The sequence below is a fragment of the Hordeum vulgare genome, chromosome 5H, assembly GCF_904849725.1.
Source record: "Hordeum vulgare subsp. vulgare chromosome 5H, MorexV3_pseudomolecules_assembly, whole genome shotgun sequence".
Classification (NCBI taxonomy): domain Eukaryota; kingdom Viridiplantae; phylum Streptophyta; class Magnoliopsida; order Poales; family Poaceae; genus Hordeum; species Hordeum vulgare.
In genome coordinates this window covers 497,363,496-497,375,623 of record NC_058522.1, presented here as the reverse complement: position 1 = coordinate 497,375,623, position 12,128 = coordinate 497,363,496, and positions in this window count along the sequence as shown.

Genomic DNA, 12,128 nt, shown 5'->3' with positions numbered 1-12,128 from the left:
CAAGTCAACAGGCCGCAGACACCCATGATACGTCCATTTTGCATCATGTTTTCATGTTGATATTTATCGCTTCTTTGGCTGTTATTTCACTTCACGGTACAATTCTTATGCCTTTTCTCTCTTATTTTGCAAGGTGTACATGAAGAGGGAGAATGCCGGCAACTGAAATTCTGGCCTGAAAGTGGAGCAAAGTTGAGATACCTATTTTGCGCAACTCCAAACACCGTAAAAATCTTTTCGGAAGTTTTATTCCGTTTGGACTCCGTTTAAAAATCCTCCTCTGAAAAGGGTCAAAAACACAGAAAAAACAGGAACTGGCACTTGGCACTGAGTTAATAGGTTAGTTCCAAAAAAGATATAAAAGGCATACAAAACATCCAAAGTTTGACAAGATAATAGCATGAAACCATCAAAAATTATGGATACGCTGAAGACGTATCAACCATCTATTGATCAACGAGCTAGACAACTAGAGGCTCACTAGGAACGTGGTGTGGTATATGTATTCACACATGTATTACGGTTTCCGGTTAATACAATTATAGCATTAACAATAGACAATTATCATGAACAAGGAAATATAATAATAACCATTTTTATTGCCTCTAGGGTATATTTCCAACAACAACACCATGTTGTACTCTCAATGGTATTACGCGTGGTGCACCGGGATGTAAAACTCCACGTACATGAAGTCGGGCGGACCTCGTGATGAGCCAGCCTCATGGTCATGCTTCCCCTTGCCCTTGTTGAAGAAGCCCATGACGCTTAGGGTTTGTGTCAGCCGCCGAGGGAGCACACGTGACCAGATGTGGACTGAAGTGGGAAGGAGAAGTGGGTGAGGTTGTCCTCGCATGCTTGCCATTTTAAAAGGATGTGGACTCTAGACGCTTCCAATCGCTGACATATAGGCCCGAGGGAGGTGGGTAGCATTGAATATGACCGCGATGGTGTTTGGGGGCCGCTAAGCGGGCCGAGACGAACACCTAGAGGACGCTCGACGCGTCCATCTCGTGTCCGAATTAACGTAAATCATGCATAATTTTAGGCCGAAAATGCGTCCATGCACAGAGGGGCGTGATTTGGATTTGTGTCCGTGGGACGTTTGTGACACCCCGATGCCGACGTTCGAGAAGATTTCCCTTCTATTCCGTTTTCGTCGTGTGTCTATTTTCTTTTATCGCATCATCATCGCATCATGCGCATCATCTGCATTGCATCGGCATCCCGTTGCCGCCAGTTTTCGAAACTTGCATCCGTTGTTAGTTGCCGGTTCTCGTCGTTGTCCGTTCTAAGACCGACCGCACTCGCACGCGCCCGCGACACCGTCGTAACCCTGTTTTTAAAGTGTGCGTAAAACTTTCTCTGATTGGGGTGAGATTTGACGTGCGGTGTTAATTTAATATAGCTAGACCGCCTGTCGAATTTCGTCGCGATCGGAGTCCGTCTGGTACCCGAACGGTCCACCGTAGCGGCACCGTATTAGGTCTACCGTCGGACGTCTGTCGGTGTTTTAAAAATCGTTGTCGCGTCGCCCGTTCTCCCTCTCGTCTCCGGATAGCCCCTCTACATGGCCGCGTACCCGTTCCCGCGTGCGGAATCATTCGAATTCGACCCCGCGGTTGGATCCGGAACGCGATTTGGGGTAACCTAGCCCCCCCTGTTTGTCTATATATAGGCCCCCGTGTCATTATTTTAGACAGCCCCTCTCCCTGCCTCGAAAACCGTGCCAACCCTAGCCTCCCGCACCCCCTCTCTCCTCCCCTCGGTCCCTCAGCCACCGCCAGGGCCCGCCGAGCCCAGATCGGGCCCGGGCAGGCCCGAAACCGCCGCCGCCGCCGCCTCCCGTGCTCCCGTGCCCCCGCAGCCCGAGCCCCTCCTCCCGAGGCAGCAGCCTCGCTGCCAGCCCCGCTCCCGAGCGCCGCCGCCACCAGATCGGGTCGCCGCCTCGACTGCCCCGCGCGTAGCTCGCGTGATGCCCCGCCTCGCCGGAGATCACCCCGCGCCGCCGCCCCAAATGCGACCAGCCTCGAGGTTGTGCTGCTCCCGCGTGGCCTCCTCCTTGCCACCGCCGCCCAGATCTGGCCGGATCCGTCGAGATCCGGCCCGGGGAGGTGCGTTCCCATCTCCAGCCGGCCCCGCCCTTGTCCACTCGCCGAAGCTCCATCGAGCAGCTCTGCGTCGGTCACCTGCTGCCTCATGTCAAGGGAAGGAAGGAGCGGCCGAGTGGGCTGCCCCAACCGCCGCATGGGCCAGCGCCAGCGCCGCGGCCCAGCTCCACCCCGCGCGAGCCTTTGTGCCTCCGTGCACCATGGGCTTGGCCCATGAGGTGAGCATCCCTCCAGCCCGTCTATTCCCCGCCCCCGACGATAGTTAGCTATATTGCGCTGCCTGTTCGGCCCGTTAGTATATTTAGGAGTTTTTGGAAATTTAATTAAATTCCAGAAAATAGTCGATATTAATTCGTCCGTAGTTTAATAACCGTTTGTCGGATCGCGAAGAATTAGATATGTTTTTCATGTAGTTTTGCGCGTAGAATCCGTTTATAAAACTTGCACATTTGGTTGACATCGTTTAGCGTGCCTAACGCCTAATTTAGCGTGTTGTCCTAATATGTTTTGCCCGTAGTTTAATTTTCGCACGTGTCCGGTTTGCCCGAATGCCTTAGATTAAATGTTCATGCTCTAGGGACCCTTTTTCCATGTATCTTAGAGCGGTCACTCGTATTTTTGCGTGTAGGGAATTGCCGCTAATTTATTTTCCCGTGTATAGGTTATTTTCTCGCATTTATGTGTGGCATTATTATTGTTGCGCAACCCCATATATTATATATGTTTTCGGGATAGAAAAATCCCATGGATTTTTCTGTGCAATTAGTTTTAGCTTTTGAGTAAGTTAGTTCGCGCTATATTTTGCCGTGATGCCCTTTTGTTTATTTCGTAGGTTTTATTCCGTGCTTCGTTTGACGGAGTTGTCAACTAGAGAGTTGTTCTTGGGTGTTTTGTCTAGCCCCTGGTATTTTTGGTTGCAATAGAGATGCATGATTAGGTGTGGTTTGCTTGCTCTCAAGTTGCTAGAAATAGTGCTGATTTGGAGGAGCTGAAATATTTCTAAGTCTGGAATCTGTTATATTTTGTTGTTGTCTTGTCTTGCTTGTATCTTGTGATCTACAGCTCTTTTGAGGTTGGTCCAATGGAGTTAGTTGTAGCCCTTGTGTTTCTCTAGCGTGCTGTGAATTTTCATGCCATTTGGAGTCCTGTAGCTATAGGTTTTGCTGTTGTCAATATGGCTTCAGATCGAAAATTGCACTTTCATGAGGTGTAATTTTCACTAATTCTGAAATAGTGTGTGAGATGCCATTTTGTGTATTCTTTCCCTAGTGATCCATGATTCCATGCTAGTTGTTGTTAGTTGTTTGTAGTAGTGCATCTTGCCCCCTTTCGTGTCTTGCCTTGCTTGAGTTTATTTGAGTTGTGTAGCTCGTAGTTGTGGGGTATAGAAAGTGCTATGTGGCTGATTTTGGCAGATTGTAGTGATTTCTTGATTTGCTCGTAGTTGTTGAATCGTAGCTCCGTTGGAGATGTTCTTTACGTGTAGATTGCTTGAAATGACGCGTAGAATCACGTGAACCTATTTGTTTTGCTGTTTGACAACTAATTAAATGTGTTAGTTCAAATCTGGCCAGAATTGTAAATTAACATGTGATGTCGTCTCGGAGATGCTATATGTCATTTCCGACCTCATTTAAAATGCCTAGATAGATAGTTTAATTACGCTTCAACTCTTGCCATGTTTAATCACATTTAATATTGCCGTGTACCTAATCGGGATAGAACTAAATATTTAAACGTGGAGTTTCATCAATATGCAACCCGTTGCATATTGAACTTCACTTAATGTGTAGTGTTTGTTTTGTCATGAATTGTCATGCCGTGTCTTGCATGTTTTCAGCTGCTCATGCATCATTTGTGTTGTTGCATCGTGTGGTGAATTTCGTGTGTTGATGCTTGTTTCCGGTTCTCCCCGTCTCGATAGAGTTCCGCAAGCGTGTCGGATGTGAGGACCCGTTCGACTACGTCGGTTCATCTGCTTCACGGAGGCATTCTTCTTCCAAGCGGGATCTCAGGCAAGATGATCATTTCCCCGGATACCATTACTATCATTGCCTTAGTTTTATCGCTTCTATCGATTATGTCTCGTTGCCTACCACATGTTAAATATCAGCCTCTCAACAATGCCATGAAAATCTTCAACCTGTTCAACCTAGCAAACCACTGATTGGCTATGTTACTTCTTGCTTAACCCTGTTGATAGCGTTACTAGTTGCAGGTGCAGTTGCTTCCATGTGATAACATGGGTCCCTTGTCACATCACCCTATTAAATGCTATTTAATTTAATGCACCTATATACTTGGTAAAAGGTGGAAGGCTCGGCCTTTCTAGCCTGGTGTTTTGTTCCACCTTTGCCCCCTTAGTTTCGGCTACCGGTGTTATGTTCCATAATTGGGCGCTCCTAACACGATCGGGGTTGTTATGGGGACCCCCTTGATAATTCGTTTTAGATTAAAGCTGGTCTGGCAAGGCCCAACATTGGTACTACATTTGCCCAACATAATAATTCTGTTAAATTGAAATGCATAGGGAGTTAGCGCTACCCGAGGAGTAATTCTACATAATACAGGGAGGGCCAGTGCTGATGGTGCTGGTCCAAAACAGAGCACTGTGCGGGGCCACCGCGAGGAAACCCGAGGTTTGGCACTCGTACGCGTAGCTTATCCGTCGTGTCCTGAGAACGAGATACGCGGCTCCTATCGGGATCGTCGACACGCCGGGCGGCCTTGCTGGATTAGTTTTACCTTTGACGAGATATCTTGTGCATCGGTGTTAGAGCATATATCTCCATATGTGGTTTTTGTAATTGATGACAATTCCTATGGACTAATGGTTACCTTAAGTTTCATTTATAGGATTTGTCCATAGGCACTTCTTGAAGTCCATCTGTTGGGTTCAAGGAGTTTATATGATGACCAAGATGGTATTCAAGGTATTATCCAAAGAATGGTCATAGAGACACATGGTTGATCAAGATCTCAGACAAAGAGTAAATCAAGATGATCAACACACAAAGCGTACAAGATGTACCGAGAGGGATCAAGTGATCCCATGGTATGGTAAGCATTGTCCATTACGTGTTTGTGTACTAACCCATGGTCTTCGTGAAAGTTCTATGTGGGGGTTAGGTGTGTTTCCATGGGCTTGCGTCAAAGGGAAGATCTCATACAACCCATGAAGTATGACGTCAGTTGTGATCGTCATCAAGATTGTGATGTGCAAGTTCAAGCGGATCAGCACGAAGATATCATGCTTGAAGCTTGCCGTCCGTTGTGGTGGCAATGGACTTGTGAAGATATGCTGAAGAGTGGCTCACCCATAGTGAGTATGGGGGAGCAATCAACTAGTCTTCATCAAGCCAACACAATCAAGAAAGGTGGTCCATCTTGAGGAAGCCAAGATCATCATCATCTAGCTCAAGAGGACGAGGTGCAAGGTATAGGTTTGCCCTTGATAGGTTTTCTGTTTAAGATAGATTGCTGTACTATCGAGGGGGGGCTCTCAACTGAGTAGCTTGATCGTATCGTTCGTTGAGAGCTCAAACCATTTGCATCCTTGCATCATACTTCTTGGTTCTTGTTTGGTGTTTCTCTTTGTGAGTTTTAGAGCTTATGGTCATCTTCGTGACAAGCTCGAGTTCATCGAAAACGGAGTCCATATGCATCTACTATGATGTTTTCGATGTTGGAGTTTTTGCCGGTTCTTCATTCATAGAGGACTCACATCTCTATATCATTGGCATTTTCATCTCGAGTTCATAGGCTGTTTGGATAGCTCTTGTCGTCCTGAATCCAACAAGCTTGGGTTTGCTCGATTCGGAGCTCGTATGCGAAAGTTATGGTTGTTTCAGTGGCGAGCGGTAGTACCGCTGGACCTAGCGGTAGCACCGCTAGAGTTGGCGGTAGTACCGCTGGCTGGCGGTAGTACCGCCCCTGGTCAGCGGTAGTACCGCTCCAGGAGCTTAGTACCGCCTGCCTAGCGGTTGTTCGTGGATGGACCTTTTTGTGAAGACTTTCTTGGCGGTGGTAGTGCCTTTGCACTACCAGGGGCCCAGCGGTAGTACCGCTGGAGTGCCAGCGGTAGTACCGCTAGCTGGCGGTAGTACCGCTGCAGCGAGCGGTAGTACCGCGAGCTGGCGGTAGTACCGCTGGAGCTCGGGCACAGAGTGGGGGTAACGGTCTGATTCCTTCCCCCACTATATAAAGGGGGTCTTCTTCCCCCTTGGCCTTATCCATTAGTTGAGCTCTTGTTCTACCTCCATTGTTGACATTCTTAGAGCTTGCTTACTCTCAATCCCTCCAATGATTCTTGCTTGTTCTTGAGGGAGAAGAGAGAGGAGATCTAGATCCACATCTCCACCAATCACTTTCTCCTCTATGTGAGGGGAACCCCTTGGATCTTGATCTTGGAGTTCTTTGTGAGCTCCTTGTTCTTCCTCTCATATTTCTCCATAGCTTTCGTTGTTGTGGATGGATTTGAGTGTGAGGGACTTGACCACTTCGTGTGTTCTTGCCATTGCATTAGTTGCATCGGTTTGAGTTCTCCACGGTGATACGTGGAAGTGAAGTTTGAGAAGCTTATTACCTTTGGTACTTAGTGTTGGAATTATGCCCTAGAGGCAATAATAAATGTATAGTTATTATTATAATTCCTGTATCAAGATAATAGTTTATTGTCCATGCTATAATTGTATTGAATGAAGACTCATTTACATGTGTGGATACATAGACAAAACACCGTCCCTAGCATGCCTCTAGTTGGCTAGCCAGTTGATCGATGATAGTCAGTGTCTTCTGATTATGAACAAGGTGTTGTTGCTTGATAACTGGATCACGTCATTGGGAGAATCACGTGATGGACTAGACCCAAACTAATAGACGTAGCATATTGATCGTGTCATTTTGTTGCTACTGTTTTCTGCGTGTCAAGTATTTATTCCTATGACCATGAGATCATATAACTCACTGACACCGGAGGAATGCTTTGTGTGTATCAAACGTCGCAACGTAACTGGGTGACTATAAAGATGCTCTACAGGTATCTCCGAAGGTGTTAGTTGAGTTAGTATGGATCAAGACTGGGATTTGTCACTCCGTGTGACGGAGAGGTATCTCGGGGCCCACTCGGTAATACAACATCACACACAAGCCTTGCAAGCAATGTAACTTAGTGTAAGTTGCGGGATCTTGTATTACGGAACGAGTAAAGAGACTTGCCGGTAAACGAGATTGAAATAGGTATACGGATACTGACGATCGAATCTCGGGCAAGTAACATACCGAAGGACAAAGGGAATGACATACGGGATTATACGAATCCTTGGCACTGAGGTTCAAACGATAAGATCTTCGTAGAATATGTAGGATCCAATATGGGCATCCAGGTCCCGCTGTTGGATATTGACCGAGGAGTCTCTCGGGTCATGTCTACATAGTTCTCGAACCCGCAGGGTCTGCACACTTAAGGTTCGACGTTGTTTTATGCGTATTTGAGTTATATGGTTGGTTACCGAATGTTGTTCGGAGTCCCGGATGAGATCACGGACGTCACGAGGGTTTCCGGAATGGTCCGGAAACGAAGATTGATATATAGGATGACCTCATTTGATTACCGGAAGGTTTTCGGAGTTACCGGGAATGTACCGGGAATGACGAATGGGTTCCGGAAGTTCACCGGAGGGGGGCAACCCACTCCGGGGAAGCCCATAGGTGTTTGGGGGGGTCACACCAGTCCTTAGTGGGCTGGTGGGACAGCCCACCAATCCCCTATGCGCCAAGATAGAAAAATCAAAGGAAAGAAGAAAAAAAAGGGAAGAAGTGGGAAGGGGGAAGGACTCCCTCCCACCAAACCAAGTAGGACTCGGTTTGGGGGGGGAGAGTCCTCCCCCCTGGCTCGGCCGACCCCTTGGGGATCCCTTGGACCCCAAGGCAAGGTCCCCCTCCCTCCTCCTATATATATGGGGCTTTTAGGGCAGATTTGAGACGACTTTCTCACGGCTGCCCGACCACATACCTCCATAGTTTTTCCTCTAGATCGTGTTTCTGCGGAGCTCGGGCGGAGCCCTGCTGAGACAAGATCATCACCAACCTCCGGAGCGCCGTCACGCTGCCGGAGAACTCTTCTACCTCTCCGTCTCTCTTGCTGGATCAAGAAGGCCGAGATCATCGTCGAGCTGTACGTGTGCTGAACGCGGAGGTGCCGTCCGTTCGGTACTAGATCGTGGGACTGATCGCGGGATTGTTCGCGGGGCGGATCGAGGGACGTGAGGACGTTCCACTACATCAACCGCGATCTCTAATCGCTTCTGCTGTACGATCTACAAAGGTACGTAGATCACTCATCCCCTCTCGTAGATGGACATCACCATGATAGGTCTTCGTGCGCGTAGGAAAATTTTTGTTTCCCATGCGACGTTCCCCAACAGTGGCATCATGAGCTAGGTTCATGCGTAGATGTCTTCTCGAGTAGAACACAAAAGGTTTTGTGGGCGGTGATGTGCGTTTTGCTGCCCTCCTTAGTCTTTTCTTGATTCCGCGGCATTGTTGGATTGAAGCGGCTTGGACCGACATTACTCGTACGCTTACGAGAGACTGGTTTCATCGTTACGAGTAACCCCCTTTGCTCAAAGATGACTGGCAAGTGTCGGTTTCTCCAACTTTAGTTGAATCGGATTTGACCGAGGAGGTCCTTGGATGAGGTTAAATAGCAACTCATATATCTCCGTTGTGGTGTTTGCGTAAGTAAGATGCGATCCTACTAGATACCCTTGGTCACCACGTAAAACATGCAACAACAAAATTAGAGGACGTCTAACTTGTTTTTGCAGGGTATGAATGTGATGTGATATGGCCAACGATGTGATGTGATATATTGGATGTATGAGATGATCATGTTGTAATAGAAATATCGACTTGCATGTCGATGGTACGACAACCGGCAGGAGCCATAGGGTTGTCTTTATACTAACGTTTGTGCTTGCAGTTGCGTTTACTATTTTGCTAGGATGTAGCTTTAGTAGTAATAGCATAAGTAGCACGACAACCCCGATGGCAACACGTTGATGGATGATCATGGTGTGGCGCCGGTGACAAGAAGATCGTGCCGGTGCTTTGGTGATGGAGATCAAGAAGCACGTGATGATGGCCATATCATGTCACTTATGAATTGCATGTGATGTTAATCCTTTTATGCACCTTATTTTTCTTAGAACGACGGTAGCATTATGAGGTGATCTCTCACTGAAATTTCAAGACGAAATTGTGTTCTCCCCGACTGTGCACCGTTGCTACAGTTCGTCGTTTCGAGACACCACGTGATGATCGGGTGTGATAGACTCAACGTTCACATACAACGGGTGCAAAACAGTTGCGCACGCGGAACACTCGGGTTAAGCTTGACGAGCCTAGCATGTGCAGACATGGCCTCGGAACACATGAGACCGAAAGGTCGATCATGAATCATATAGTTGATATGATTAGCATAGGGATGCTTACCACAGAAACTACTCTCGACTCACGTGATGATCGGACTTGGGATAGTGTAAGTGGATCATGAACCACTCAAATGACTAGAGAGATGTACCTTTTGAGTGGGAGTTTAGCATATAATTTGATTAAGTTGAACTCTAATTATCTTGAACATAGTCTAAAGTCCACTTTGAATATATTTGTGTTGTAGATCATGGCTCACGCAAGTGTCATCCTGAATTTTAATACGTTCCTAGAGAAAGCTAAGTTGAAAGATGATGGAAGCAACTTTGTAGACTGGGCTCGTAATCTTAAGCTAATCTTACAAGCTGGAAAGAAGGATTATGTCCTTAATGCTGCGCTAGGAGATGAACCACCCGCTACGGCTGATCAGGATGTTAAGAACGCTTGGCTAGCACGTAAGGAGGACTACTCAATAGTTCAATGTGCAGTCTTGTATGGCTTAGAGCCGGGACTTCAACGTCGCTTTGAGCGTCATGGAGCATTTGAGATGTTCCAGGAGTTGAAGTTTATCTTTCAGAAGAACGCCCGGATCGAGAGGTATGAGACCTCCGATAAATTCTATGCTTGCAAGATGGAGGAAAACTCGTCTGTCAGTGAACATGTGCTCAAAATGTCTGGGTACTCAAACCGTCTAGCTGAACTGGGGATTGAACTCCCGCAAGAAGCTATCACTGACAGAATCCTCCAATCACTGCCACCAAGCTATAAAGGCTTTGTGTTGAACTACAACATGCAAGGGATGAACAAGTCTCCCGGCGAGTTGTTTGCGATGTTGAAAGTCGCAGAGTCTGAACTCCGTAAAGAGCATCAAGTGTTGATGGTGAGCAAGACCACTAGTTTCAAGAGAAACGGCAAAGGCAAGAAGGGCAATTCGAAGAAGAGCGGCAAGCCTGTTGCCAATACGCCGAAGAAACCCAAAGCTGGACCTAAGCCTGAAACAGAGTGCTTCTATTGCAAGGGTATGGGTCACTGGAAGCGCAATTGCCCCAAGTATCTGGCGGATAAGAAGGCGGGCAAAGAAAAATCAGGTATATTTGATATACATGTTATTGATGTGTACTTAACCGGCTCTCGTAGTAGTGCCTGGGTATTTGATACCGGTTCTGTTGCTCACATTTGCAACTCGAAACAGGAACTGCGGAATAGACGAAGGCTGGCGAAAGACGAAGTGACGATGCGCGTAGGAAACGGTTCCAAGGTTGATGCAATCGCCGTCGGCACCGTGTCACTTCAACTACCATCGGGATTAGTGATGAACTTAAATCATTGTTATTTAGTGCCTGCGTTGAGCATGAACATTATATCTGGATCTTGTTTATTGTGAGACGGTTACTCTTTTAAGTCTGAGAATAATGGTTGTTCTATTTCTATGAGTAACATCTTTTACGGTCATGCACCAAATGTGAGAGGATTGTTCATATTGAATCTCGATAGAGATACGCATATACATAACATTGAGACCAAAAGAGTTAGAGTAAACAATGACAGCGCCATATTTTTGTGGCACTGCCGCTTGGGTCATATTGGTGTAAAGCGCATGAAGAAACTCCATGCTAATGGACTTTTGGAGTCACTTGACTTTGATTCACTTGACACGTGCGAACCATGCCTCATGGGCAAGATGACTAAGACTCCGTTCTCCGGAACAATGGAGCGTGCAAGTGACTTGTTGGAAATCATACATACCGATGTGTGTGGTCCAATGAGCGTGGAGGCACGCGGCGGATATCGTTATTTTCTCACCTTCACTGACGATTTAAGTAGATATGGTTATGTCTACTTGATGAAGCACAAGTCTGAAACATTTGAAAAGTTCAAGCAATTTCAGAGTGAAGTGGAAAATCATCGTAACAAGAAGATCAAGTTCCTACGGTCTGATCGTGGGGGTGAATATCTGAGTTTCGAGTTTGGTACTCACTTAAAACAATGTGGAATTGTTTCGCAGTTGACACCGCCTGGAACACCACAGCGTAATGGTGTGTCCGAACGTCGTAATCGTACTTTGTTAGAAATGGTGCGATCTATGATGTCTCTTACTGATTTGCCGTTATCATTTTGGGGTTACGCATTAGAAACAGCTGCATTCACTTTAAATAGGGCACCATCGAAATCCGTTGAGACGACACCATACGAACTGTGGTATGGCAAAAGGCCAAAGTTGTCGTTTCTTAAAGTTTGGGGATGTGATGCTTATGTCAAAAAGCTTCAGCCTGAAAAGCTGGAACCCAAAGCGGAAAAGTGCGTCTTCATAGGTTACCCGAAAGAGACAGTTGGGTACACCTTCTATCTCAAATCCGAGGGCAAAGTGTTTGTTGCTAAAAACGGAACTTTTCTCGAGAAGGAGTTTCTCTCGAGAGAATTGAGTGGGAGGAAGATAGAACTTGACGAGGTTGTCGAACCTCTCATCCCTCTGGATGGTGGCGCAGGGCAAGGGGAAACCTCTGTCGTTGCGACGCCGGTTGAGGAGGAAGTTAATGATGATGATCATGAAACTCCAGTTCAAGTTTCTGTTGAACCACGCAGGTC